The 27,664-nt window shown below is 40.6% G+C and overlaps 1 protein-coding gene across 2 annotated transcripts in view; it reads right to left on the bottom strand.

The window, feature by feature from the left end:
- The window catches only part of STOX2 (storkhead box 2), a 119,601-nt gene that overhangs the window by 78,295 nt on the left and 13,642 nt on the right, over positions 1-27,664 (bottom strand). The window contains exon 2 of one of the 2 annotated variants that reach the window (XM_084625828.1): positions 10,545-10,708. The exons of the other annotated variant lie outside the window; for it this stretch is intronic. The gene's annotated coding sequence lies outside the window, so the exon portion shown is untranslated. The remainder of the gene's footprint in view (positions 1-10,544; positions 10,709-27,664) is intronic. 2 annotated transcript variants of the gene reach the window in all.

Raw genomic sequence — 27,664 nt, 5'->3', positions numbered from 1 at the left:
AGACAAGACTTTTGGGGTCTTGAGGCTGTGGAAGACTGTAGAGCGAACAGGGTTTTCCTGGTTCCAAACGCAGTGGCTGGGGATTGGAAGAGGGCTCTGTGTTAAACACAGTGAGTGATCAGAAAGAGTCTCTAGGGTCCCTGGAGAGAAGCAAAGGCAAAAAGATATCTGGTTTTTGGGAAAAGGGCTGGCATGCCTTACGTGGGATTTCTGCTGAAGAGGGCTGACTGTACACTGTTTATTCTTGCTGCTGTTCATGGAATCAGGAAGGGTGTAACTTTCTGCAAAGAAACAAGTTACACTAAGAAAACATCATAACTGTTTCACTCATTTCTAATCCAAATGAAAAACACCCTGCAAAGACCTGAATTTTGGCTACCCTAGCAATAGATTAATAGATTCCAAAGCCAGAAGGGACGATTGTGATCATCTAGTCTGAACTCCAGTATAAGACAGGCCATAGAATTTCCCCAAAAAATAATTCCTAGAGCATATATTTTAGAAAAACATCCAAACTTGATTTTAAAATTGTCAGTGATGAAACATCCACCAAGACCCTTGGTAAATTGTTCCAAGGATTAATTACTCTCACCATTAAAAATTTACATATTATTTCCAGTCTGAATTTGTCAAGCTTCAACTTCCAACCATTGGATTGTGTTATTCCTTCCTCTACTGCACTGAAGATTCCATTATTAAATATTTGTTCCCCACATAGGTACTTATAGACTGTAAAAAAGCCACCCCATAATCTTAATCCATAATCTTCTCTTTGTTAAACTAAATAGATTGAGTCTATCATTACAAGGCATGTTTTCTAATCCTTTAACTATTCTCACAGTTCTTCTCTGAACCTCTCCAATGCATAAACATCCTTCTTGAATTGTGGACACCAGAACTGGACACAGTATTCCAGGAGAGGCCACACCTCTGCCAAATACACAGATAACAACCTCTGTGTTCCTATTCGAGAGTTCCTGGTTTATGCATCTCAGGATCGCTTTAGCTGTTTTGGACGTAGCATCACACTAGGACACACTTGAATCATTTAGCTGGGGATTGGTCCTGCTTTGAGCAGGGGTTTGGACTAGATGACCTCCTGAAGTCCCTTCCAATCCTGATAATTTATGATTCTATGACAGAGGTGAGCAAACTTTTTGGCCCGAGGGCCACATCTGGGTGGGGAAATTGTATGCAGGGCCATGAATGTACGGCTGGGGTAGGGGGTTGGGGTGGAGGAGGGAGTGCGGGATGTGGGAGGGGCTGCGGTGTGCAGGAAGGGGCTCAGAGTAAGGGGTTGGTGCAGAGGAGGGGTGCGGAGTGTACGAGGGGGCTCAGGGAAAGGGGTTGGTGCGCAGAGTGTGGGAGGGGGCTCAGGGCAGTGGTGCAGCAGACGGCTCAGGGGAGGGGGTTGGGGTGCAGGAGGGGTGTGACAGGGGATTCAGGGCAGGGAGCTGGCGTGTGGGATGCAGGAGGGGTTCGAGCTCTGGCCCAGCACTGCTTACCAGGAGCGGCTCTGGGGTGGCAGCGGCACGCAGCAGGGTCAGGGCAGGCTCCCTGCCTGCCTGCCCTGGCCCCGCGCTGCTCCGGGAAGCGGCCAGCTCCACGTCCCTGAGCCCCGGAGGGGGAAGGGGTGGGCAGAGGGCTCCATGCACTGCTCTTGCCTGTGGGTACCTCCCCCGAAGCTCCCATTGGCCGCGGTTCAAAGACATTAACTTAGTTTGACAGAATCTATTTGCCATTAATCCATCTTGATTTGTATTAATAACACTGCCCTCCTTTAATTCTTTATTAATCAAGTCCTGTATCAGCCACTCCATTATTTTTCCCAGGATCGATGTGAGGCTGATAAGCTTATAATTACCCGGGTTGTCCTATTTACCCTTTTTAGAAAATTTGGCACAACATTAGCTTTCTTCCAGTCTTCTAGAACTTACATAATGCACCTAGACTTATTGAAAAATCAAGCAATTTCCTCATCCAGCTCTTTTAAAACCTCTGGCTGCAAAGTTATCTAGACCTGCTGATTTAAAAATGTCTATTTTTAGTAGCAACTTCCAAATATATAAATGGAAGAGTAAAGATAATTCTACCATTTTCATCTAGCAATGGCCCAACACCATTGTCAGGATTCTTTATGTTCCTAACTTATTTTTAAAGACTCGTTCTTATTGTCCTGACCTCTACTGGCCATAGATTTCTCCTTGTGTCCCTTGGCTTCCCTTATCAATTATCCTAACTTCTGAGTTATATTCATTACTATCAACTTTCCCTTTTTTCTTTTAAAAATTTTTTTTTCAGCTGACTTACTTTCCCCTCTAAACCACGTTGATTTCTTAAACAAGCACAGCCTTCCTTCCTCAGTTGTGGGATTGTGAATTTTGGGGCATGTAGTAAAGTGTTCTTAAATTATCCCAATTATTATTCACACATTCTTTTCATTAAATTCTTCCTCCCAGCTGATTTGGCTCAGAATTGTTTTTAGCTTTGTGAAATGGGCCCTATTAAAGCATCAAGTATATATGGTATTAGGGTGGACTTTATTCCGCTTGCACATTATATATGCGATCAAGTCATGATCACTTGTACCTAAAATACCATTAACTTTTAGTTGTGTGATCAGTTCCTCTTTATCTGTTAGGACAAGGAAGGTCTAATTTAGAATTCCCCTGTGCTGGCTGTAACACTTGTTGAGTTAGGAAATTGTGATCTATAATGTTTAGAATGCTACTTTAAAGATTTGGCATGCCAATTGGAACTGAAAGAATCTATGTGGACGTTCAACCCAACTGGATCTTTATGAACTCAAAAAAATGATGTTTTTGGTGTAAATGCATGCATAAAAAGAGTACCTGTTTTAAATAAGCACCAGGAAAGGCAGGAGCTGCTTGGCTGACAAATTCTTGATTTGCAGACATCATATTTGGTGTAAATTTTGGTGCACCTCTCTCACTTTTCATCCATCTTTGTCATTTATGACAAAGTTCTTCTGGTCAAGGACTTGGATTACCTTGCACATCTGCCCCCGACATGGCACATTCAGATGCTATTAATGTATAAGAAAAAGAAATTCTGCAGGGCGCTTCCCGCCTCCCATGAGGTGGTGAGTGTACTCCACTCCTGCTGATTTCCCTAGGTGTTAATGGTGAATGACAATTCATAAGGTGTAGTCAACATATTGCAGGATCAGGTCCAAAGGCTGCCTATCTAGTAACAATACAGGTCAAGACTCATGAGGCAACTACACTAAACACTGCTCGGGTGGCGAAACACAGGGACTTTTGGCCTGAAGCCTCAATCTATGTGGGATCTAATTAAACCTCACATCATATAATGTGTTGCTGCTTCTCCAGTTACCACAGAACTACAGCAATCCATGAGGCTTCTATGGAGTTAAAAAGACCATATGACGAGACCTTTCCAAATAGCATAGAGTGCCACAAGCAACTGTCCTCAGGAATGCTCTCTCTAGTCTTTGGATCAAATGTTGTGCTCATTTACTTGTACAATTCCACTAAATTTCATAAGACTGCATGGGTACAAGTCAGCACTGAATGTGGCCCTGAGGTTTGCCAAAATGAACGGCCAACTGTTTAGATACACTGACTTCCTCCATTTGCTGATGTTACTAGCCTGGTTCTCTGACAAGAGGCAAAATGTTGACCAAAAACAACAACGTGACTCACACCAGATATAAAAAAACAGTTAAATATGTTTGAACAATGCATTTAAAACCCACATCCCATTTGCTTTCCTATTCAACTAAACTTCACAAACAAGTTCAAAATGTAAGTAGGTGAAACTTACAAAGGTGGCGAGAGCTTGCCAGTTCTCAGGAGATAATGAATCAAAAAGTTAACTTTGCTTTCAAGAGGATTCTGGATTGTTGCTTTAGTGAGTCGGCTTTCAGTCTCACTCTGTCCCAATCCTGGCACACACTGCCACAGAACACACACGGAGATCAGAAAGACTTCACTTAAGATTCAGAAAAGGAGATGAAAAGTAAGGATGATTAGCAGTGTTTTCTATCAAGAAGAAATGGGGGAGGGGGAACAGGCATGAGAAGAGGCCAAGAATACAACACAGGGAAAAAAAGAGAGTAGATGATATAATGAGAAAGGGAAAATATTGTTCCAAAATGAGATGGGAAGATGGAGAAGAGAGATCTAAAGGGTTATGGGAAAAAAAGGAATGCAAAGTGGCAGCTTTTGAAATTCTAAGAGAAAAGCAGTTAAGAATATTAGGGAAATAGAAAAGGTAAAAACAGGAAAAAAATTAAGCTAGAGGAAGAAAAGGGAAAAGAAGAATTAAAGAAGGAAGTAAGGGATTCATGCATGGTTTTCTTTTAAAAAATACTTAACAACTGCACAATTGACCCCTATGCTTTTCTTTGTGGTTGAAGGTAGAGGCCCTGCAGTAGGAGGAAGTGGAAATGTCTCTCCCACAGGAAGTTGGAACAGCTGGGAAATAGGGGGAACCTAACAAACAAACAAAATAATTGCCCATTTACTTACATGCATCTTCAAATTTAGGAAAGTGAAATAATTGTTTTACATCTGCACTTGAATGCACCCCTGGAGCAGTGGCAGGATTGCACTCACCAGAAGCTCCTGTTGGACTTCTCCCAGTGCAGCCTTCCAGGGCTTGCCAGCATGCAGCAGGACCTGAGCCATGGTCTCACCTGCCTACACCCATCTTACCTGTGGGTATAGAACACTAATGCCTGCACTAGCCAGTTCCCATTGTGCTCAGGTGGTGCAAATAGCCAAATTATAGCTGCTCCCTGCCTGGGACCACCTGGAGGAAGGGGGAGAAAGAGAATCTTCTTGTACTTGCAATGTAACTCCCTGTGCAGAAATACTCCATGTGCACGCACGCAGGACTTCCTCCCAGCTAGTGCAATCTATGCTTGTTCAGCCTTTATTTGTCCATATTCTTCTAGGACAGACTCCTGTTTAGTGTGGGTACTGGGTAGATTAATACTAAGCCATTAGAGAGGGGAAAGCTGACCTAATGCTAAAAACATGCAGAGTTTTCTCGCAACGAACAGGACAATACATTCCAGATTTTATTATTTTTTTAAACCGTTTCTCCATTTCTCTTAGTCAGGACAAAGATTTAATACTGAGACATAAGAATCTTTCCTTGCACATTTTTTCTTTTAATATTTTTTTTTCTCGGAGAACAAAATGGTTTGAATTGTATCTGAGTCTGTGGGTAGGTCTACACTGCAATTGGAGGTGTGACTGCAGCATACCTGATCTGGCTTTTATCCAACTAGTATGTGAGCATCAAGTGTAGAGAAGCCACTGCAGCACAGACTTGAGCAAGGGCTAGCAGCCCAGCTAGGGTCCCAGGCGGGTTTGTACAGCCCAGGCTGCTATTGTTTCACAGCTATCAATACCCTCACTAGTTAGCTTAAAGCTAGCGCAGATTTGTCTACAGTGCTGCAATGACAGTTCTGACAGCAGTGCAGACATAAGGGGGGAGGGCGAGGAATTTTAGTTAACGGCCCAGAGAAGTGTCTCACAAGAAAGGAAAAGGAGTACTTGTGGCACCTTAGAGACTAACCAATTTATTTGAGCATGAGCTTTCGTGAGCTACAGCCAATGGTAATGGCCCTTTTGCAAACAAGGGAGAGAAGTTTCAAGTCTCAATCCTCCATTCCTGTGCACTCAAAAATTCCAAGTGAAGGTCTCTCTTTTAAATGTTATTCAGTGTTCTGGGTCTTCCTTCTCCTTTGGTGTATTATTCCACTAACAAAACGTATAAGTATTACGTATGGAAAGCTGACAGGGAGGCCCCAACATCAACACCTATATGCCAACCATAGGAACAAGACTAAAAAAAAGTGATTGGTGCACAAACACAGGACTCTTTGTGCCTACCACCGGATTGCAAGTCCAGTTACTCCAGAGTCAGAATAAGGAAATTTTCTTAAAGAAATCAAGGAAAATTTAAAAAATGAGGGGATAAATTAAAAAAAAAATACTCCAACTTCACTGAACAGAGAAATCAAATTGCTGTCTACTATAGTGACTAACACGGACCAAAATGTTAATGGAATGGAAGGGTACCTAGGAAATACCAGAGAGATGACAAAGGAAGTAATTTTGTTAAAAGAAACCAGTAAAAGAGTCTTCACTGTCCTAAATGGACTAAACCAGGGGTTCTCAAACTGGGGATTGGGACCCCTTCGGGGGTCACGAGGTTATTACATGGGGGTCGCAAGCTGTCAGCCTCCACCCCAAACCCCGCTTTGCCTCCAGCATTTATAATGGTGTTAAATATACAAACAAGTGTTTTTAATTTATGGGGGGTGTCACACTCAGAGGCTTGCTGTGTGAAAGGGGTCACTAGCACAAAAGTTTGAGAACCACTGGACTAGACACGTTCTAGGCTTCCCCCACTTGGAGCACTAGGACTCATGCATCTCCTCCTCCCCCGCCCCCCGCACAACTTTCTGAGCCATGTAGGCTTGGGGAAGAAAGAAATTCCAGGGAGGAGCCAGCCCCAGAGAAACTCTAATTATCAGAAGCAATAGCAAGGTACCTCCACAAGGACCATCAGACACTGATAATGTCATAAAACTGCTCTCTACAGTTTTCTCTCAGGACTGTTTGCTCCAACCTTCACCTACCCCCGTCTTATACCTCTCCACCTAAACCTCACTCCACCTGCCATTCATGCTCCCCTCCTTATTCTCCCTTCTCCTATTGTCCCTTCCTTTGCCTTTCCAATTAGATAATCCCCTCCTAATAAAACCCACCCAAGGCATTTTTAAAAAGAAATGTCAACCCTCACCCTGTTCGCTCTGCTTGTATGTTGGATCCCTTTCCCCTACCCTTTGTCTATCTTGTCTGTTGAGACTGCAAGCTCTTCAGAGCAGGGATTGTCTATTATTTTGTGTGCCGAGCACAATGGCATGCTGATCTTGGTTGGACACCTAGGCACTACCGAAATACAATCGATCAATCTCTGCTCCACACCAGGCCTGCTAAGCTCAAGTGGAACCCTTCAGCTTATGGAGCCAAGGTTTAAACTCCTGTTCATGGCCAATGAAGGGTCCATGTCTTTGGAACTCACTCTACCAGAGGTCAGGCTGAGTTCACATCTCACCATCTCTAGATAAAATTGCAAGATTGGAGATCTTTGTTTGCAGAGGAGCCGTGGCCGGTGCCAGGAACCCAGAGTGGAGGCTGCTTGGCCCCTCAAGCAGCGACCAGCTCCAGGATGGGTGAAGGGGCAGCATGGGCCTGAGTTACAGCCTGGGTGGACAGATTCCTGCTGGGAGGAGCAGGGGCCTGTTTGCCTGGTTTGTCCTCTGCCCCAGGTCCATGAACTTCTGCCCCAGGGCCAGAGAGAGGACTGCCCGGGACAGCAGGGAGAAGGGACAGGCGAGTGTCACAGACTCTGCCAAGAAGAGCAGCCCCTGCTGCAGGGTCGGTGTGACTCAGTCAGGGAGAGGCAAGGCTCAAGAAGCTGGAGCCAGGTGCTAGAGCCCAGCTCCACTTCAGAGCTTGGAGTCCAGGCTGAGCCCCAAAAGTGAGTGGATAGTTGCAGCTGGGGCTGGGTATATCTGGCCGGGTTCAGAGCAGGGGCTCTGGTGTGAGAGGAATAGCTGGAGCTGGGACAATGAGGCTGTTTGTGTTGGGAAGGGGCGTGCAACTGGAACTTTGGAGTGTGTGGGGGGATTCAGAGCTGGGGTTTTGGATGGACATTTGGTTTGCGAGATCCATGTTCAGATTCGACATCTTGGGTATATTTGGTGTTGGAGCTGGGGAAGTTGAAGGAATGTCTGAAGTTGGTTGCTTGGGATGTGAGTAGGGCTAAGATATGTTTGAATCTGGGGGGCTGGATCTGGGCTGCACCTGTCGCTTCTCCCTGGAGTCCTGTGTTTTCTCTGGACGATCCGGTCCCCCTTTCACCATGTAGCTGTATTTGGCACTGGTGTGATCGCTACTGGAATACTGTTCTGGTGCCCACAATTCAGGAAGGATGTTGATACATTGGAGAGAGTTCAGAGAAGAGCCATTAGAACAATGAAAGGATTAAAAATATGCCTTATAGTGAAAGACTCAAGAAGATCATTTAGATTAACAAAGAGAAAGTTTAGGGGTGACATGATTACAGTCTATAAGTGCCCACATGGGGAACAAACATTTAATAACGGGCTCTTCAATCTGGCACAGAAAGGTATAACATGATCCAATGGCTGGACGTTGAAGCTAGACAAATTCAGACTGGAAATAAGGCATAAATACTTAATGGTGAGAGTAATTAAATATTGGAGGAGCTTACACCAAGGGTTGCAGTGGATTCTCCATCACTCACTATTTTAAAAACAATATTGGATGTTTTTCTAAAAGATCTGCTCTAGGGATTTTTTTGGGGAAATTCTAAGGCCTATGTTATTTGGGAGGTCAGACTAGATGACCACAATGGTCCCTCCTGGCCTTGGAATTTATGAATATATTACTTGAAAAGAAATAATTCATGAAAATAATAAATAAGAGGGATTTTTTTAAATGACAGAATGATAGTTACTAGAGAAATGAGCTGCTTCAGGCCTGTGTCAGCTTGTGTTGGTGCCTGCTGGACCAGAGGACCCAGACCCAATATGTTTCATAGTAAAGTTGCCAAGAGAAATACGGCGACTATATATAGTACCAATAAAGTAGTTGCAGTATATTTACGGGAACACCAGAAGGTTTTTTCTATAGGGTGCAATAAGAAGATAGAGATAACTTAGCTTCAAAGAACACAACATACTTATTTTCCTGATTTTGAGCACCCTCACAGAGGTTCAAAACAAAGAAAGGTTTTACCAACCAAAATGTGTAAATCTTATTTACATATCCACCCAAAGTTCAAATTGTTTAGAAAACTAGCTCCTATGTTTTCTGGGACACTGCCTCAGCCAAACATCTACTAAAAAAAAGTGTGAGAGAAAAATGAAGTGGCTGACTCAGTCTTTGAAGAATTCAATACTAGCACTGGGAAAAATAATGTGAAAGCAATTGCGGGCATTCATGCAAATAAAAATGCAAATTTTCTTTTATAATATTCACATCACACTTTATTAGATTCCTGAGAAAATGAGTGACTAGATTTTGGTCACAAAAATGTTTGCAGAAAGAGAAAATGTAGTGAATGCTTATGCAAATATTCATAATTGAAGGGCTCACAGGGCCATCATGAAAGGTTTCGTGCATTTGGGAGTAGGGTTGCCATACACCCCGGTTTTGCAGGAAGTCTCCCGGAATCATGCCTTATCTCCCAGAGGCTACTGAAGCCAAACCAGGAGATTTTAGGTGCTGAATGGCCAACAGCGCAGTGGGGCTAAGGCAGGCTCCCTGCCTGCCCTGGCTCTGCGCCACTCTCAAAAGCGGCTGGCATGTCCCTGAGGCCTACGGGGGGGGGGGGGGTAAGAGCCGACTCCGCAGCTCCTATTGGCTGGGAACTGAGTCCAATGGGAGTTCTGAGGGCAGCGTTTGCACCCCCTCCTGCAGCCCAATGCCCTGCTCCAGCTCCCTTCAGCACCCAAACTGCCTCCCAGAACTTGCACCCCCCACTCCCACCTGCACCTCAACCCCGTGTCCCAAGATCAGCCCAGAACCCCCTCCCACACTCTGAACCCCTCAGCCCCACCTCCCAGCCCAGAGCCCACACCCGCTCCTGCACCTCAATCCCCTGCCCCAGCCCAGTGAAAGAGAGTGAGGGTGGGGGAGAGCGAGCAACAGAGGGAGGGGTGATGAGTGAGCTGGGCGGGACATCGGGGCAGGGAAAGGGGCGGGGCAAGGGTGTTTGTCTAATCACACAAACCCAGTTGGCCACCCTATTTGGGAGTCACTGGCTAGGAAGCCAAAACATTTATGGCACATAGACAGCCAAACATATCACAAAACGCAAAATAAGAGTTATGAATATTCAAAGCAAGTCATGGAGAAAATTAATGAGCAATTACAGGCTGAAATATGTCTGCAGAAGACATTCATATTTATTTACATTCATATTCAAAAAAGGTGCCTATCCAGGATCCTCTCACATAAAACTGAAATCCATGTGTAACCTAACAAGCTAGTCTACATCTAGCAGCCTCGCCATACCACAAAGCTCAAAAGAAAGACACCTAACCAACCAAAATGCTAAAATACATGAAATGATTTAGAATAAACAATTAATAAAAGTCACAAGTCTGAGAGTGGTAAATGTAGTAACACAAATAAAGAATTACATTCGTTGAATAAGTGTTCACTGGAGATAGCTGAACCAGATAGCTCCAGTCAATGTTGACTTTTTCTGTGCGGGACAGAAGGACATCACAGAGATTTTGATCTGTGCCATTTCTGACAATGGCTAACAATATCTTGCCTGAAGATCATGCTAATTATGTAGCTCCAAGTAGTTTACAGCTTTGGGTGTGATCAAGCTATATGGTGCTAAGCGATGGCATATGTGACAATAATGCTAACATGACAGCTTAGCAATACATTTCACTGTGAGATACATTATAATCAGTATAATCATTATACAGTAGTTACCTTAGTTATGCAATGAAGCGAATTGCCTTGGCTTTTTTATATGAAGGTTACAAGTCCAACATGGTATCTACATTCTTGCCCTTTTTGCTTTAATGTCTAAAGAGTTTCCCATAGGAGCAGTGACATCTGGCATCTTGGGAGATGCTCCTTTTTCTTCTCCCTGCCTGCAAATGGAGAATGGTTAATATTTATACTGGGTGAGATTCTGTGCTGAGCTTTGAAGAAGCGGCACAAAACTCACAACCCGGAAGGAGGTGGGCGAAGATGGGCTTTATGCCCTTCAGCCACCTTTGCACCCTTCCAACCTCAGGCTGCTCTGCGGCTCCCAACACAATTTAGTTACCCAGCAGCCTTCCCAGGCTGCCTTACGGGCCGCAGCAGTTCTTGGAATCTCGGCCGTGCAGCATACTGAAGCCTCACTTCTACACACCCCTTCTGTCCTTGGTACTGTGGCTTATGAAGCATTCTTGGAAGGCAGCTTTAGGGCTGTTCTTCATGGTTTCTGCACTGAAGGAATCCTCCCCCAGGCAGATCTGGGGCTTTTAAAGCCCCTTGACACCACTCTGATCCCTTTGCTCAGTGTCAAGGGGCAGAGTGAGGATGAGGACCTCCCCCCTGTATTTAAAGGATAAGAAGGCATGTCTTAAGTATTAGTGGTCTTAACGGCCACACTTTGATATTTTCTATCAATGTAGTTATTTGAGTGGAGATTGCTTTAAAGTGTTGACTGTCTGGATTGGTGATCTGTCCAAAAAAGAAAGTAGTATGGACTTCAAGGACAATTTATAAAATAAGAATGGAAACAGCCAAAGGTCCAGAACTTTGGCTGCATTATTAAATGCTCCTATAATAAATAAATTAAGCAACATATTCACTAAAATGGACTATGGCCTTCAGGCCTTGGGGAGGTAAGAACACCCTCATGTTACATGTAAAAGTCGTTGTTCAGGTGTTACATTTAATTCCCCCACAACCGCATCCCACATTTTTTAACATGCAATCCTTCCTTCAGATGTGGAAATGACCCTATGTAAAGTCTTAGAGATCCAAATAGGTTTCCAGTCACAGTTTGCATTTATGTAGCAGCCATTTGCAGCAGTGACAGTATAAGGGATGGTAATACCAAGAGCAAAATATGTGGTGGACTGATTGGTAAAAGCGCAACTGTTTCCCTCCCAACGCATCTCTGCAAAGTAAGCAAGAAGGCAGTAAGGTGCCTGAAAAGGCCATGTGCAGTCTCTCTTGTGATTTGAAAACCATCTATTAAAACTTGCAGCAAAGTTGATAGGGAAACACATGTAAGACAGATACCAAAATGAGATAGACATCACATCCCTCCTATAGACACATCCCATTCTGCCAGGGAGCGAACAGACAAGACAATTTTGCTCCTGTCTGGTACGTCAGCTGCCCTTGTTCCATCTCATAGCTGGTGATTAATTACTCTTCAGTAAAGCAACTCATCCAAGACCAGTCTTAGAAACAGAAAAACACTGAAGGAATCTTACACCTCGCTGGGAAGTTTTGCCCTACCTGTGAAACTGAAAGTAATGCAACAAACAAATCAAGTGGAAACGTAAGGCAACATTTCTGATTACTGAAAGTTTGTGCAGGTATCTAAGGACTTGCAGCAGAGGAAAGAAAAAAACAATTATGCTGGTTATATGAACTATTTAAACAGCACTGAGTACACTTTTTGCACCATGAAAATAATACAATAAAAGTAATTCTGATGGAAATTAAACTTCTTTTGAAATCAAATACACAAACGAACCTGTTTTATGAGCAACATGGTATTCTGTGACACAGTGTTTTGCTATCCACACTTAGTCCTGGCTTTATTTCAATACAGTATGAACTGGCCCCTCTACTGTTCTGTTACAGCAGAACCTCAGAGCGATGAACCCCTCAGGAATGTAGGTTATTCATAATTCTGAAATGTTTGTAACTCTGAACAAAACATTATTGTTGTCCTTTCAAAAGTTTACAACTGAACATTGACTTAATACAGCTTTGAAACTTTACTATGCAGAAGAAAAATGCTGCTTTTAATCATCGTAATTTAAATGAAAGAAGCAAAGAAACATTTTCTTATCTTGTCAATTTTTTTTTTAAACTTTCCCTTTATTTTTTTTAGTAGTATACATTTCACACAGTACTGTTCCGGGGAGGGAGAGAGAGTGAGTGTGAGTGTGTGTCCCCTGCTGCCTGATTGCACACTTCCAGTTCCAAATGAGGTGAGTCGTTGACCGGTCAGTGTTCATAACTCTGAGGTTCTACTGCAGTTTGTTAAGTTGACAGAGTTTGTAATTCATTGAATTGCTGCCATCTCTATGTTGCTTTCTTACTTCACACTATCTGTTACAGCTTTGAATAAAAACTAGCCTTGCTGTAATTCTAATTTAAAAGACTAAATTATCCAGATAACGCCATATATGAATGCAATCACCAAACATCCCTCAGTAAGCTAAATTAAATGTACTGTCGTAATAAAATAACGAGAAGCATTCTTTCAGGCATATGCAAAGTCTGGTAATAGTTATGCTGTATGGAAAAATTTAGTACTATTTAGTAACAGTTATGGATAAGTTCAGAACTATTTCACCTCTAGATGTAAAAAATAGGATTTGGGAGCTGTTTTTCAAAAAAGCAAAATTTCCTTCTGCTTCCCTTATTCTTGATAATCAAGATTTTTTTTTCTTTGTATATTTTATTAATTGGACATAGAACAGCATACAAATAGGAGTAATAGTATTAAAGAATAAAACATCATCATCATAAGAGCCATTATTAGAATACTGAATGGTTCAGAGGGGCTGCTAATGAGATATTTCTAGATCACCTATTCAAATCTGGCCAAAGTCAGTAGTGACTAAAAACTGGGTGGGATCTATGAAGTAAGCTGGCAATTCACACCAATAAGGGGCTTTGCTGACCCCTTACTCATGGCAATACATAATTTGCACAATAGCCTTAATATGCATCAAGATTAATGCAAAAATAAAATAAAACGGAGCATGTGTGTGTACACAACATAAAAAAAACAAGTCACAATATGTCCCAAAACTAAAGGACTGGTTTGTGTTCACATTTTGACTCCAATATTTGTTAGTAATCCTGTGAACATAAGGACATGATAGTTTGTGCAAGCTAACTGAGATCAGTGAAGACAGAGCCTGGCATCCAAGTCTGGGAAATTCCGATTGTAAATATATGTAAGTTTTCAATCTAGATCGTCAGCCTAAACTTAGAGACATTTCATACAACAAATCAAGTATGATTTAGGTGGATCTCCTGCAAACACTTACATACATGCTTAACTTTACTGATGTGAGGAGTACTATTAACTTCAATGAGTTACTCACAGGAGTCAAATGAAGCACAAGTGTGTGTTGGATCAAGGCCTAAGTGTGGTCAGCTTTGTTTCTTTTTTGAAGAATATACTTAAAATTAAAATATAACAATAAGAAACCTGTTTGGCCATTCACTGTCTTTTCCAATAGATTTTTTAGAGGGGGTTAGGAGGTACCAGATGAGTATACAACACATAGTGTATTGCAAAGTGGATGATGTGAAGGACTAGCTCCTAGGAGGGGCATGGATGTGTATGGAAAATGTGGAAGATGTATAATTTAAGATGGGTTGGCCTTTAATACCACATGGCAGCATATCATTTTCATGAAGGGAGCCGAACTTTCAAAAATACGGAAAATGCTGCAGCAGACCTGGATTTTACATACTTGACAGAACCCCTTTATAACCAGCTGTGTCTGAAAATCAGGAAGATCTGAGTTATGAGTGACTATATGCTTATCCTCTGTCCTAAATCTGTGGCCAATTGACCCTTTTTGCACATTCAGGCCACGAATAAGTGACCTGATTTTAAAAAGTGTTGCGTTTCCAGCTGTTCCCATTGTATTTAGAAGCCTAAATATGGATTTAGAAGCCTGACTTTATAATCCTATTTTTGAAAATCTTTGTTTGAATAGTTTTTTTTGCTACAGTAGATAGTGATTTTCTGTTCACTGTATGCTACATATTTTAATTCAAATATTAAAAGTCTGACCACTCTCCCTAAAAAAACTGAGGAGACTCAGAACTAAAGCAAAACTATGAGCTCTGTTTCTCAAAATTGGACCTACATTTTGCAGGATAAATGGTACACAACATAAATAAAAAAATCCAGATGAACAAACACAACATCCAACAAACTTGTATCCTAGCATGGAAGATCTGTTACCAGAAAAAGTTTCAGCCTTAACTGTGAATTGCTTTTTTTCCAGTTGACAATCTGAACTTTTTTTTTTTTTTTTTTTTTAAACTCCCTCAGCTCCGTGACTGCCCACTGGAAAAAGTTCCCAGGATCCCTGCCTCCGACTGCTCTGCCAAACTACCTGCCCCTTGCACTCTCTAATTCCAATATCGAGCAGAAGTTAGGAGCTTTGTTATGTATCCTGCTAGTGCATTTGGGGGGGGCGGGGGGAGAAGAGACTAGGAAATTCTCAGACACACAAAAAGAAAAGAAAAGGAAAAGAAGAATTTTGGTAGGCTGGGGTGTGAAACCTAAGAAACAGAGCTGAGTTTAAACTTAAAAGAAACCAAACACTGGAAAGTATCGTCATTAAAAACTGTATTAAGAGAAGCTGAACATCCATTAAAAATACTTCCCTAATAATACTTTTCCATGTAAACAATTTCTGCAGTTGCCACAGGATGCTGTATGACTACAAACAGGAGAAGAGGTGCCTGCACAATTGTGAAGAGGAAGGGAGGCACCAATGTGACACTCTGACTATTAATATGCAGTCGATACAATGAAAAAATTTAAGAATCTCTGCTCTACTAAGCCATACAGAGGTTGCGCCAACCATGACCTTCTTTATAGCTACATGGAGTCTACAGGAAAAAAAAAAAACAAACTCATACTTTACTGTTGTGTCATGTATTTTGCTTTTCACACAACAAAAACAATACCAAGAACTCATATGGGCACAGCTGCGTCCAAATAACTGTGGTCATTAATGATAGACAAGCATGCCAGGCCTCACTAAATACGTACTGCTACTCTGGTTTCAGGAGGGTTCTACAACTTAGAACACAGTGAGCCAGAGAGGATTAATAAATTAACGGCCTTACTCCCATATGCTACATTTATGAAATCCAGATGATGCATTAGCCCAGTCCCAACCACCTTGCCATGGCAGAGCAGAAGACATCACTGAAGATCTGGGCTTTGTGATACGGGAGGAGCATACCCTCTCTATGCACGTGGTGCCAGAGCCAAGTCACTCTCCTCAGGGCAACGGAACTGCACCAGGACTGCTGCTGTCGGGGTGCTTTGTGGCTCCAGAGGAGGGGGAAGAATTTGCTCTCATAAATAAAATGTACATAAATAATATATGATGTGACTGTATGGTGTAAACCTCCCCCACTCCACCCCTCCCCCGCAAATTCAATATGTGGATGTCCAGATGTTGGAGAGAAAAATATACGTAAACTACAAACGTCAACACTTTGGAAACTAAATCCAACAGGCTTTGGCCTTTTGAAGACACAACACACAAAAATAGATAGTCAAAAAGTAAAAGTAATCAGAACAAAAAAAATCCCTGTAATTCTAGGAGCTGACTCTGCAGAACCTCTTGCACAGAAAAGCCACGCGCTTAATATATTTCACTCCAACTCTAACTTCCCAAAATGCAAAGCAATTTAAATGTGTAAGCCTCTTAACTTTAGCTGAAGATATGCGCATGTGATAAAACAGGTATAATTGTTCACGGTAATATCTTAGTGAAATCATTAACAAGAACATATTCTACAAATACATTAGAAGCAAGAAGATGACCAAGGAGAGGGTAGGTCCGTTACTCAATGGGGGGTGGGGGGAGGAGGAGAAACAATAACAGGAAATGTGGAAATGGCAAAAGTGCTAAATGACTTTATTTCAGTTTTCACCAAAAAGTTTAGTAGCAATTGGACATCTAACTTAATGAATGCCAGAGAAAATGAGGTAGAATCAGAGGCAAAAATAGGGAAAGAACAAGTTAAAAATTACTTAGACAAGTTAGATGTCTTCAAGTCACCAGGGCCTGATGAAATACATCCTAGAATACTCAAGGAGTTGACTGAGAAGCTGAGGCATAAGCCATTATCTTCAAAAAGTCATGGAAAACGGGAGAGATTCCAGAGGACTGGAAAAGGGCAAATATAGAGCAAATCTATAAAATGGGAAATAAGGAAAAGCCAGGGAATTACAGACCAGTCAGCTTAACTTCAGTCCTGGAAAGATAATAGAGCAAATAATTAAGCAATCAATTTGCAAACACCTAGAAGATAATAAGGTGATAAGTAACAGTTAACATGGATTTGTGAAGAACAAATCATGCCAAACCAACCTAATAGCTTTCTTTGATAGGGTAACAAGCCTTGTGGATGGGGGGAAGCAGTAGATGTGGTATATCTTGACTTCAGTAAGGCTTTTAATACTGTCTTGCATGACCTTCTCATAAACAAACTAGGAAAATACAATGCAGATGGAGCTACTATAAGGTGGGTGCATAACTGGGTTGGAAAATCATTCCCAGAGAGTAATCATCAGTGGTTCACAGTCATACTGGAAGGGCATATCAAGTGGGGTCCCGCAGAGATCTGTTCTGAATCTGGTTCTGTTCAATATCTTCATCAGTGATTTAGATGATGGCATAGAAAGTACACTTATAAAGTTTGCGGACTCTACCAAACTGGGAGAGGTTGCAAGTGCTTTGGAGGATAGGATTAAAACTCAAAATGATCTGGACAAACTGGAGAAATGGTCTGAAGTAAATAAGATGAATTTCAATAAGGACACTTAGGAAGGAACAATCAGTTGCACACGTACAAAATAGGAAATGACTGCCTAGGAAAGAGTACTGCAGAAAGAGATCTGGGGGTCATAATGGATCACAAGATAAAAATGAATCAACAATGTAACACTGTTGCAAAAAAAGCAAACATTCTGGGCTGTATTAGCAGTAGTGTTATAAGCAAGACACGAGAAGTAATTCTTCAGCTCTACTCTGTGCTGATTAGGCCTCAACTGGAGTATTGTGTCCAGTTCTGGGTGCCACATTTCAGGAAACATGTGGACAAACTTGAGAAAGTCTAGAGAAGAGCAACAAAAATGATTAAAGGTCTAGAAAACACAACCTATGAGGGAAGACTGAAAAAATTGGGTTTGTTTAGTCTGGAAAAAGAGAAGACTGAAAGGGGACATGATAAACTGTTTTCAAGTACATAAAAGGTTGTTACAAGGAGAAGGGAGAAAAATTGTTTTCTTAACCTCTGAGGATAGAACAAGAAGCAATGGGCTTAAATTGCAGTAAGGGAGATTTAGGTTGGACATTAGGAAAAACTTCCTAACTGTCAGGATGGTTAAGCACTGGAACAGATTATCTAGGAAGGTTGTGGAATCTCCATCACTGGAAATTTTTAAAAGCAGGTTAGACAAACACCTGTCAGGGATGCTCTAGATAATACTCAGTCCTGCCATGAGTGCAGGGGACTGGACTAGATGACCTCTCGAGGTCCCTTCCAGTCCTATGATTCTATGATTAATGATTTAATGTAACCATTTGCTAACACTGCACTTTAAATACTCCATTTCAGAGTTGTATAATTTCTACTGAAAGTTCCAACATTTAGACATTTGCTTTCTTTGTGGTACATTCCTTGAATATTTAAACACTCAGGATTATCACTGGTGCTGAATTAAACAAGTTATCCTAACACCTAAAGTATTGACTAGGCAGTTGACTTCTCCATGGAGATCACTTCCAAGGGGTTGTTATGGGTTATACAGGTTATCCCCTTTCACCACTGAAGAAGTGGGGAAAAAAATCTTAAAGAAATGTTCTCTCACAGTTTTTCTGTTGGGATTAATACAACAAACTTTTTATTTGTAATTCTGAAGCTTTGCTTACTATAGTACAGTAGTTTTACCACAATCTAATTGTTTAGTAAGTTAAATACCCTAAAGTTAAGTCTTTTAGAAACCTACTTGTGACTTTTTCTTAACTTTAATAATTTCATGGGAATAATTATTAGGGCACAAATCCTGCTCAGAACAAACTCCAGCAGAACACTGGATTTAGCCCTTCATTGCCTCCAAAACTATACAGTTACTCTCATTTTACTCATACATAAATTTCTGGTTCAACCTGCCACCGCAAAAAAAAAAATCTCTATTGAAATGAACAGGGAGTTTTGTGTACAAAACCAATGGCAGGATATGGCTCATTCATAAGAGGGAATGGTTATCACTTTATGGTACCATCTACTTATTTAAGGCCAGATTCTGATTAAGTAGTACCCTACCCTGAGAGCAGTACCATTCATTTTAGTGGTACTACTCCTGGAGTATGGTACTGCTCAATGTGAGTAATGATATCAGAATCTGGCCCTTAAAATTAAGATAAAAATGAGGAATGATTCTACACATATTCCGCATTAAAAGTCTGCTGATTTCAATGTTTGCAGTTGATCTTTGATCTTTCGTGACCTTTTGACCATGATCAAGTGAACTGTGAATCTGCTCTTTGGTACTTTTTCTGGGAGGAAATATCCTGCATATGCAAAGGTGTGGACTCAATGGGCCTGATTCTCCTTTCACACATGTGTAAACTGGGAGTTACTTCATTGTAATCAATGGCATTAAATTAGTACGCGAGTACATGGAGAATCAGACCCACTGATCCAATAGGTCTTTTTCAACTTTAACCTCTAATCATAGTGCCGTGATAGAAAAGCCAATATATGGAAAGAAAACATTAAAATATTCACCAATGTATTGGCACTTCTAAGGTCAGCTGCTGAATTTATGACTCATTTCACTATCTAAGATTACAGAAACTTTTAAAAAAAAATCAGTAAAACATATGTAAGTAAGTTTATGGGTATTTGATATATTCTTAATAAGAACCAGAGCAGCAAACATTAAACTTCCAATATGTATCAGAATGACACAGGGTATAGAATCACAATACATCTACGTTGGAGTTACTCTGTGTACTTAATTAAGTACACACTATGAAGACCGAGTTTTAAAAGTAGACAGACAGAAACAGGAACATACAGAAGTCAGCCTCCTGTGATTAATCTAAATTTTATCATGGTGGTTAACAGCATTTCTACAGGTCAAAGAAATAGTGGCTGGTTTTCAGATTTTTTGGGTTTGAATTCTTGTGTTTTCCAGTTAAGCTTACTTTTATATAAAGCGCCTTAATTTGCTGTAATTTTTTTTGTACTTTGTTTTGTACCCTGCATATGTCATGCTATTTTCACTATTTTTCCGAACATTTATTTTTTTCTTTTGCTAAGAAAATATTGCCACAACACTAACTAATTACTGACATCAATGTCTAAATAAAACACCTGGGCATGTGCACAATCCATACATCAACAGAACATATTCATGTCAATACATAAAGATTTCATTTCCACATGCAGTATTTGATACACAGATGCTCAGATACTATGGTGATGGGCACATTATAAAAAACTAGTCAACATAAAGGTGCAAGTTAAAGAGAGGCAGCCTGCACTTTTAACCTTAAAAAGGATAAAATTATAATTATATGAGTATATATACCATCTTAACCTCTGTTGTGCACTTGCATTCAGTAACACTATTCACTTCACATCACTGTTGTATATTTTATATTTCTGCATCATCATTTATAGTCAGACAGGGAAAGTCTGTTTCCATTTGACGTATGCTTGTGCAACACTAGCAAAATTCAGTCTCCTCCTCCGTTGCCGTCAAACCAAAAATGGCAACTTCAGTTCATGTATCCCATGCAGAGTTTGAGTTTTTAGGTTCATGTTTACCAAGGAGCAGTGCCGGAAAATTCTGGCCTATGGCAATTGAGGTGAATAATTACATCTCTCTAGGGACCCAATCCTGTTAAGTGCTCAGCACTGTCAACGTGATGAAAATGGTTCCTTTGGGGGAAGAGAGAGACTCCAATCCCGCAGTCTTTCTACAGGAAATTTCCTAAAATATTAAAGGAAGTTTTGCATGAGGACTGATGAAGAACTGGAGGAGGTGGAACCTAGTAGCATCAGGACACCAAACCCGATGCCCAGTATGAATCAGGAGTTGACATTATACTTAACTACGAAATATAAGTTTATTCCAAACCTTCCCTCCAAGATGAGGCCTAGGATTCAGAAGGATTTTTTTTGGGGGGGGGAAGAGGAGGAGAAAGGTGGGGGGAAGGAAATTGGCTGGATAAGGGGATAGGTGGAAAATGAAATTGGTGATTGAAATAATAAAAATGAAAATAAAACATTCCTTTGGGAATGTCACAACCTGCTGTGCAAATAGAGAATGCGTGATGATTTTCATGCTATTAATATGTATGATTAGAAGATTCTGGAACGTTATGTGAAGCATTTGGGGGGAGGGCTGATAGCAGGCTATGAGTTTAAAGTGTGTAAAGCCTCTGATCTTCTTCAGCTCTGCGTATTTTCCACATTTGTGATAAATGATCTCCAAAAGAGGCGTGGGCGGCACCCAAAACAAGCAGATTCAACAAAGAGTAACACAGAGTTGCCACTCTGATTTTCACAGGATTGTGACATATTATGTAAGGCTAGCCCTTCCACTCCCTCCTAACGCACACAAGTGCCACAATTTATTTCTGGTAAGAGGAAAAGTCCCTCCTTTAAAGCTATCATCATCATCACCATCACCACCACCACCACGACAGAATTCCCTATCTTGGGGTCTTGTGCTTCCACAAAGAACTCTCCTAGCTCTCAAAAGTATGGCCCTCCAAAGGATTAGTAGGTATGTCCCTCCCCACTCCCATCCATTTAACCTGCCATAAATTGAGTCCTACTTTGAACTTTCCAGTCAATCCTCCTGTGCTTCAAAACATATAATGTCATGTAATGATAAACTGTCACAACATTAACTTTCAGGGGGAATAAAAACCAATTTTTATTTTAAATTAAATATATTTAATAATACATTAAATAAACCTATTTAAAATTAAATATGAAATGATGATGCTATGTTAAGGTCAAAACTTACTATATTCTATGAAAATCATTTAAATTAAAAATTTATATACTAAAGCACAACACGTTTGCTGCCAAGTTTTAAAGAAAGTCAATCCTCTGAAGTGGTGGAAGTTACTGGCTAAGCACCTGGACCCAGAGTTTACTGGAAGCACTCAACCAGCTTTGGATAGAAGCAGACTCTTCTGTAGATGCAGAGAGAATATTTTCTTCGTTTCAGTTTATTCAACTAGTTCAGTTTAATGGCTAGTTCATTCAAAGTTGAGAAACCGCCTGGGAGTTGAAAAGGCAGGCAGCTTGTTTCCCTCTTTCAATCTATTAATGAAAATAGTGCGAGAGGATGAGATCCACTAGTTCTCAAATCTTGAAGGAGATGGTGACCAGAAACAATTAGTTGAATTCACTAACTTCAGATAATACTTCCTTTGTTTAATAAATCAGTTTGTTTTAAACAAAAAACAACATTTTGATAAGAAAACAAAAGTTTAGTTTATGTATCCAGCATATTTAAGGTATTTCTATTTAAGTAATAAAAACCATTTTAAGACGATAATTTATGCATTTATAATTGACTTCCAATTTCCATCCAAATGCAGCTGGACACAACTGAGTAAAAAAAAAATTAATCATCCAGTATTAAGAAATGCATCATTCACCTTTCTTTTAACAGAAGTGCAAAAATTAAGAATCTGAATAAATGTATGTTAAGCTATATAAATGCTTAAATAAATGCATACATATATAATGTATCCCTCTTGGCTAGCAAAAAGAATTATCAAATTATACCAGCAAATGAGAACCAACCTTTCTTCAGAAAAATAACTAAAAATCACAAATGCAATACAAGATTAAAATCAATGATTTAAAAAATAAGGTTTTCTGCTTGCCTGATTTAAATTATTTGGATCACCTGTTAATTTTGATCCTCAAGACTAAATAGCAACCCTATTACCACCATCCCTTACATTAATATAATACCCAGGTTTAATGCTTCTGATCTGAAACGGGCAGATTTGAAACCAGTATATTGAGTATAAATTATAACTGAATTTAGGTGGAACATGTTCTTGAGATTCCTCAGGTACATTGCCAATAGGGAGCAGTCTGTCAATATTCAGTTGTATACAACTTTGGTTTAATACCAAGCCAAATGTAAAAACCAGCAGCCAAGGTCACTGTGTGAATTTGTGGCATTCCTTGAAAGGCATGGCCCCTCCACTCCAGGAACCAATGAATGAATTAGGATGATCCATAAAAGTGAAGTGTTTTTTTTTCTTGACTTCTTAACTAATTAATCTTCATTTGAATATTAAATCTTACTTTAAAAATTATCCCAATATAATTGAATATAAGTTACTAAACTGAAGCATTTTTCATTTTACTCTAGTACATTTCTTGAACATAAAAATGAAAATTGTTTAGGTAAAATGGTATAATTCTTAATGATTGGATATATTGTATTGTTGGGCTATATGTTACTCTGACTGTATTAATCAACATTAGAATAAAATTGCTACCCCATCTGTATATTAGATTGAAGCAGTATATTATTTCCCATACTTTGTAAAGTGTTTAGAAATCCTCAGGTGAAAGGAGCTGTGGCCTTGATGCAGATATGCCAAGTTGGCTAAATCACTTAGGCTGAAATCTACAGGTGAGTTAGGGAGGCAAAATTTCCTGGGGCCAGGATGCAAGGCTACAACGCTGCTCCCACACCATCAGTAATTCTGCCCAGGACTCTTCCCTGACTCACTCAAAACCCTCCACGCCAGCCTTATGCCGGCCCTCTCCACTAATGGTGAATGTCCCTGCCTCAGTTTCTCTATCTGTCCACTGAGTAATCTAATCGCCTTTTACGATGAGATTACTGGTTCTGTGGATGAAGGGAAAGCAGTGGATGTATTGTTTCTTGACTTTAGCAAAGCTTTTGACATGGTCTCCCACAGTATTCTTGTCAGCAAGTTAAGGAAGTATGGGCTGGATGAATATACTATAAGGTGGGTAGAAAGCTGGCTAGATTGTTGGGCTCAACGGGTAGTGATCAATGGCTCCATGTCTAGTTGGCAGCCGGTATCAAGTGGAGTGCCCCAAGGGTCGGTCCTGGGGCCGGTTTTGTTCAATATCTTCATAAGTGATCTGGAGGATGGTGTAGATTGCACTCTCAGCAAATTTGCAGATGATACTAAACTGGGAGGAGTGGTAGATACGCTGGAGGGGAGGGATAGGATACAGAAGGACCTAGACAAATTGGAGGATTGGGCCAAAAGAAATCTGATGAGGTTCAATAAGGATAAGTGCAGGGTCCTGCACTTAGGACGGAAGAATCCAATGCACCGCTACAGACTAGGGGCCAAATGGCTAGGCAGCAGTTCTGCGGAAAAGGACCTAGGGGTTACAGTGGACGAGAAGCTGGATATGAGTCAGCAGTGTGCCCTTGTTGCCAAGAAGCCCAATGGCATTTTGGGATGTATAAGTAGGGGCATAGCGAGCAGATCGAGGGACGTGATCGTTCCCCTCTATTCGACATTGGTGACTGTGTCCAGTTTTGGGCCCCACACTACAAGAAGGATGTGGATAAATTGGAGAGAGTCCAGCAAAGGGCAACAAAAATGATTAGGGGTCTAGAACACATGACTTATGAGGAGAGGCTGAGGGAGCTGGGATTGTTTAGTCTGCAGAAGAGAAGAATGAGGGGGGATTTGATAGCTGCTTTCAACTACCTGAAAGGGGGTTCCAAAGAGGATGGCTCTAGACTGTTCTCAATGGTAGCAGATGACAGAACGAGGAGTAATGGTCTCAAGTTGCAGTGGGGGAGGTTTAGATTGGATATTAGGAAAAACTTTTTCACTATGAGGGTGGTGAAACACTGGAATGCGTTACCTAGGGAGGTGGTAGAATCTCCTTCCTTAGAGGTTTTTAAGGTCAGGCTTGACAAAGCCCTGGCTGGGATGATTTAACTGGGAATTGGTCCTGCTTCGAGCAGGGGGTTGGACTAGATGACCTTCTGGGGTCCCTTCCAACCCTGATATTCTATGATTCTATGATGATTCTATGAATGACCCTCCTGATGAAGCGGCAAAGAGTCCTGTGGCACCTTATAGACCCACGGGACTCTTTGCTGCTTTTACAGATCCAGACTAAACACTGCTACCCCCCTGATACTTGCCCCTGATGAAGAGGGTTTTAGCCCACGAAAGCTTATGCCCAGATAAATTTGTTAGTGTCTAAGGTGCCACAAGTACTTCTCCAAAAGCAAGCCTTCTGAATTTGAGTGGAAAGCTACTCAGGTGTTCTGTTCCAAGCTGTATTAACACCCCTCATTAGCTTTTATTACCAACAGGAAGGACACAAGGTGCATGTGTAGAAGAGAAGGCTAAGGTATACAGGTGGGGCAACAGCAGGGGTGCAGTATGCTTCCTAGGCCTGGTCTACATTGCCACTTTACAGCACTGCAACTTTCTCACTCAGGGGTGTGAAAAAACACGCCCCTGAGTGCTGCATGTTTCAGTGCTGTAAAGTGGCAGTGTAGACCGTGCTCCCAGCGCTGGCAGGTAGTCCCCACATGGGTGTGTTTTTTTGTAAACCTGCAGCACTTTAATGTTGGTAGTGAAGACATACTCTTAGTTACAAGTCAGCCATGATTTTACTTGCTTGCTTTTCTTATCAAAGAGGAAGAAATTAGTCCTAAGAGCCCTCACACATTATTACTGAAAATGAAACCAAATACATCCAGATTTTGCAATGTATGTGATTGAATACATTTTCTTAAAATATATTTTTAAAATGATAAATAGGCCAATACGGCAGATTATAGAGCTGACGAACAGCTACTGCATATGGTTTTAAAATGAGCATTATTTACATAGCTGTTTCAGTCTCTTGTGTAAACAGATATTTAAGGACATGTTTAAAAAAAATAATTTCCAAAAGATGCCTGAATTTTATATTAGGGGCTATCGGATCACATTTATTAGACTAACTTAATTCATTAGATTGAAGCTAAATTTGAATTAAATAAAGGGGAAAAAATTCCAAAGAAAATATGGTGCTAGACATTTAGTAGAGCGGTTGGAAAACAGAGAAAAACTATTCATGAAAACATTTGCTTTTGTTTTTTGTCAAACTTTTCCAACCAGACTTACTTTTTATGATAAGCTCCTCTATAGGAACCAACTCCAGTCCTACTATTTGTTCCAAGAGAGACACCCCTACATTTGTTGAGAGCTCCACTGACTCCATGGGACCCCACATTGGCATGAGGGTCCCTCTGCAATGATCAGGGTCTAACTCTTAGGCCCTTCTTAGAATTTGTCACCATTTCCATTGTGATAAATATAATACATAAAATATTTATTTATAATGGAAATAAATATATATTACAGGCAGGCCTCGTAGCACTACCTATTATTAAGGCTACCTGACACTTGCCATTGTAAGACCCTGTTTTCAGTTGCTTATAACTTTTCCAAACTTAAACCACTTGTGGTGAAATTTTCCATGTTCAGCGTTCGCTACTTTTTTTTAATTTAATTTCAGCCAAAATAGTTCATATGTTTTTGAGAACAAAGTTAGGGTAAAATATGTTGCTTTGGGCCTATTAAAAATTTTTGGTGATGTTCTCTTTGAAAAGTTCTAACTTCTAACCCATGCAGGGACTTAAAACTTGGCAAGGGGTGACGGCCTTTGGTCAGGAAAGGGACTTTTGCCACTCCCAACTCCAAGGCTCAAGTTGATCTGCAGTGTTCCAAGGCCTGTAGCGTCATACAAGCTACTGCACAGGAGCCACTGAGCACTGACCTTCTTGCTGATCCACTCCCCATCAGTACAGAAGGTGGGCTGATGCCAAATCAATGGGAAGGGGCCTTTCTGCTTAAGCCCCAGCATATTAAGGGTTACGATGAGGCAGGGAACCTAATTCTATCTCATACTTAGTTCTTGGTTTGAACCTTTGTGTTAATAAAATCAAAATTGAGAATCAGACCTTGGGCTGAGCTGTAACTGAGGACTTTATTGTACCTTTACTAACTGGTGTATCTACCCACGACCTTCCAAAGGGAAGTGCAGAAGCATTGGATTTGAACCTGGCGTTGCAGGTATTTCAGACTTGATGTTTAGGCCACTAAACTATTCTCTGCAGCTTTAATTCCCTTCCCCCCCCCCCCCCCAGCTGTGCAGCTCTCACTCCTAAAAACTCTGATCAGAGGGAAATCTTTTAAAAATACTTCAGTTTCACCCCAGACCAAAATATTATTTATACACAGGCTTATGGATGGTAGAGCAAGGTCATCACAATATCGAAGAATACAAATTCCCAGCTGATAATCAGGGGAACAGAATTTAGTATCTATAGGCTTGGAAGGATTCAATATTTATCTGTAAATGTTGATAAACACTGATTTCCCTGCACACACACAAACCAACAAAAATATTTCCATTGATGATAATCAAAATTTACAGACAGGCAAAATAAGAAAAATGCTGCTTGAGAACTGATTTAAGTATACTTACTTTGTCAACATCACATGTTAAAATACACAATTTGTGTATTTAACAGTTAAAAAGCTTTAACTTTTTGAATCTCAATATCTACTGCCATTAGATAATTATTGTCTGACACCCTTGATTGTCTGACCCCCTCAGAAATTCCTGCAACTGTGAAACTTTAAATAAATGCTTAATAATAAAATGTCAAAAACTATAAAAAATAAAAATCAAATTCTGCCAAGCCTTACTATAACAACGAGATTGATATTTCACTCTAAAATGCCGTATAATTTTTTGACAGGCAAAATGAGCATCACAACAAAGTTATGTACATCACTTTTATAAGACAAAGTGAAGCAATACAATTTATGGTATTTGGAATGTTCTCTCATATGGTCAGAAGTTCATTTTTCTGAAACTAGGTCACAGGCCATCAGCAGGAAAATTGTAGGGAAATGGGGGTGGGGAAGGAATGAAAACAACGTTAAGAATGCATGCAAATTAGTTTAGATAATATAGACTTCCAAGAAATGGATTGTGATGAACTCAGATCTTTCGTAAAGATCTTTGGCTTT

Source organism: Lepidochelys olivacea (genome assembly GCF_965140295.1).
Source record: "Lepidochelys olivacea isolate rLepOli2 genome assembly, chromosome: 4".
In the NCBI taxonomy this organism is placed as follows: domain Eukaryota; kingdom Metazoa; phylum Chordata; order Testudines; family Cheloniidae; genus Lepidochelys; species Lepidochelys olivacea.
This window is presented reverse-complemented; position numbering and strand designations above follow the sequence as displayed.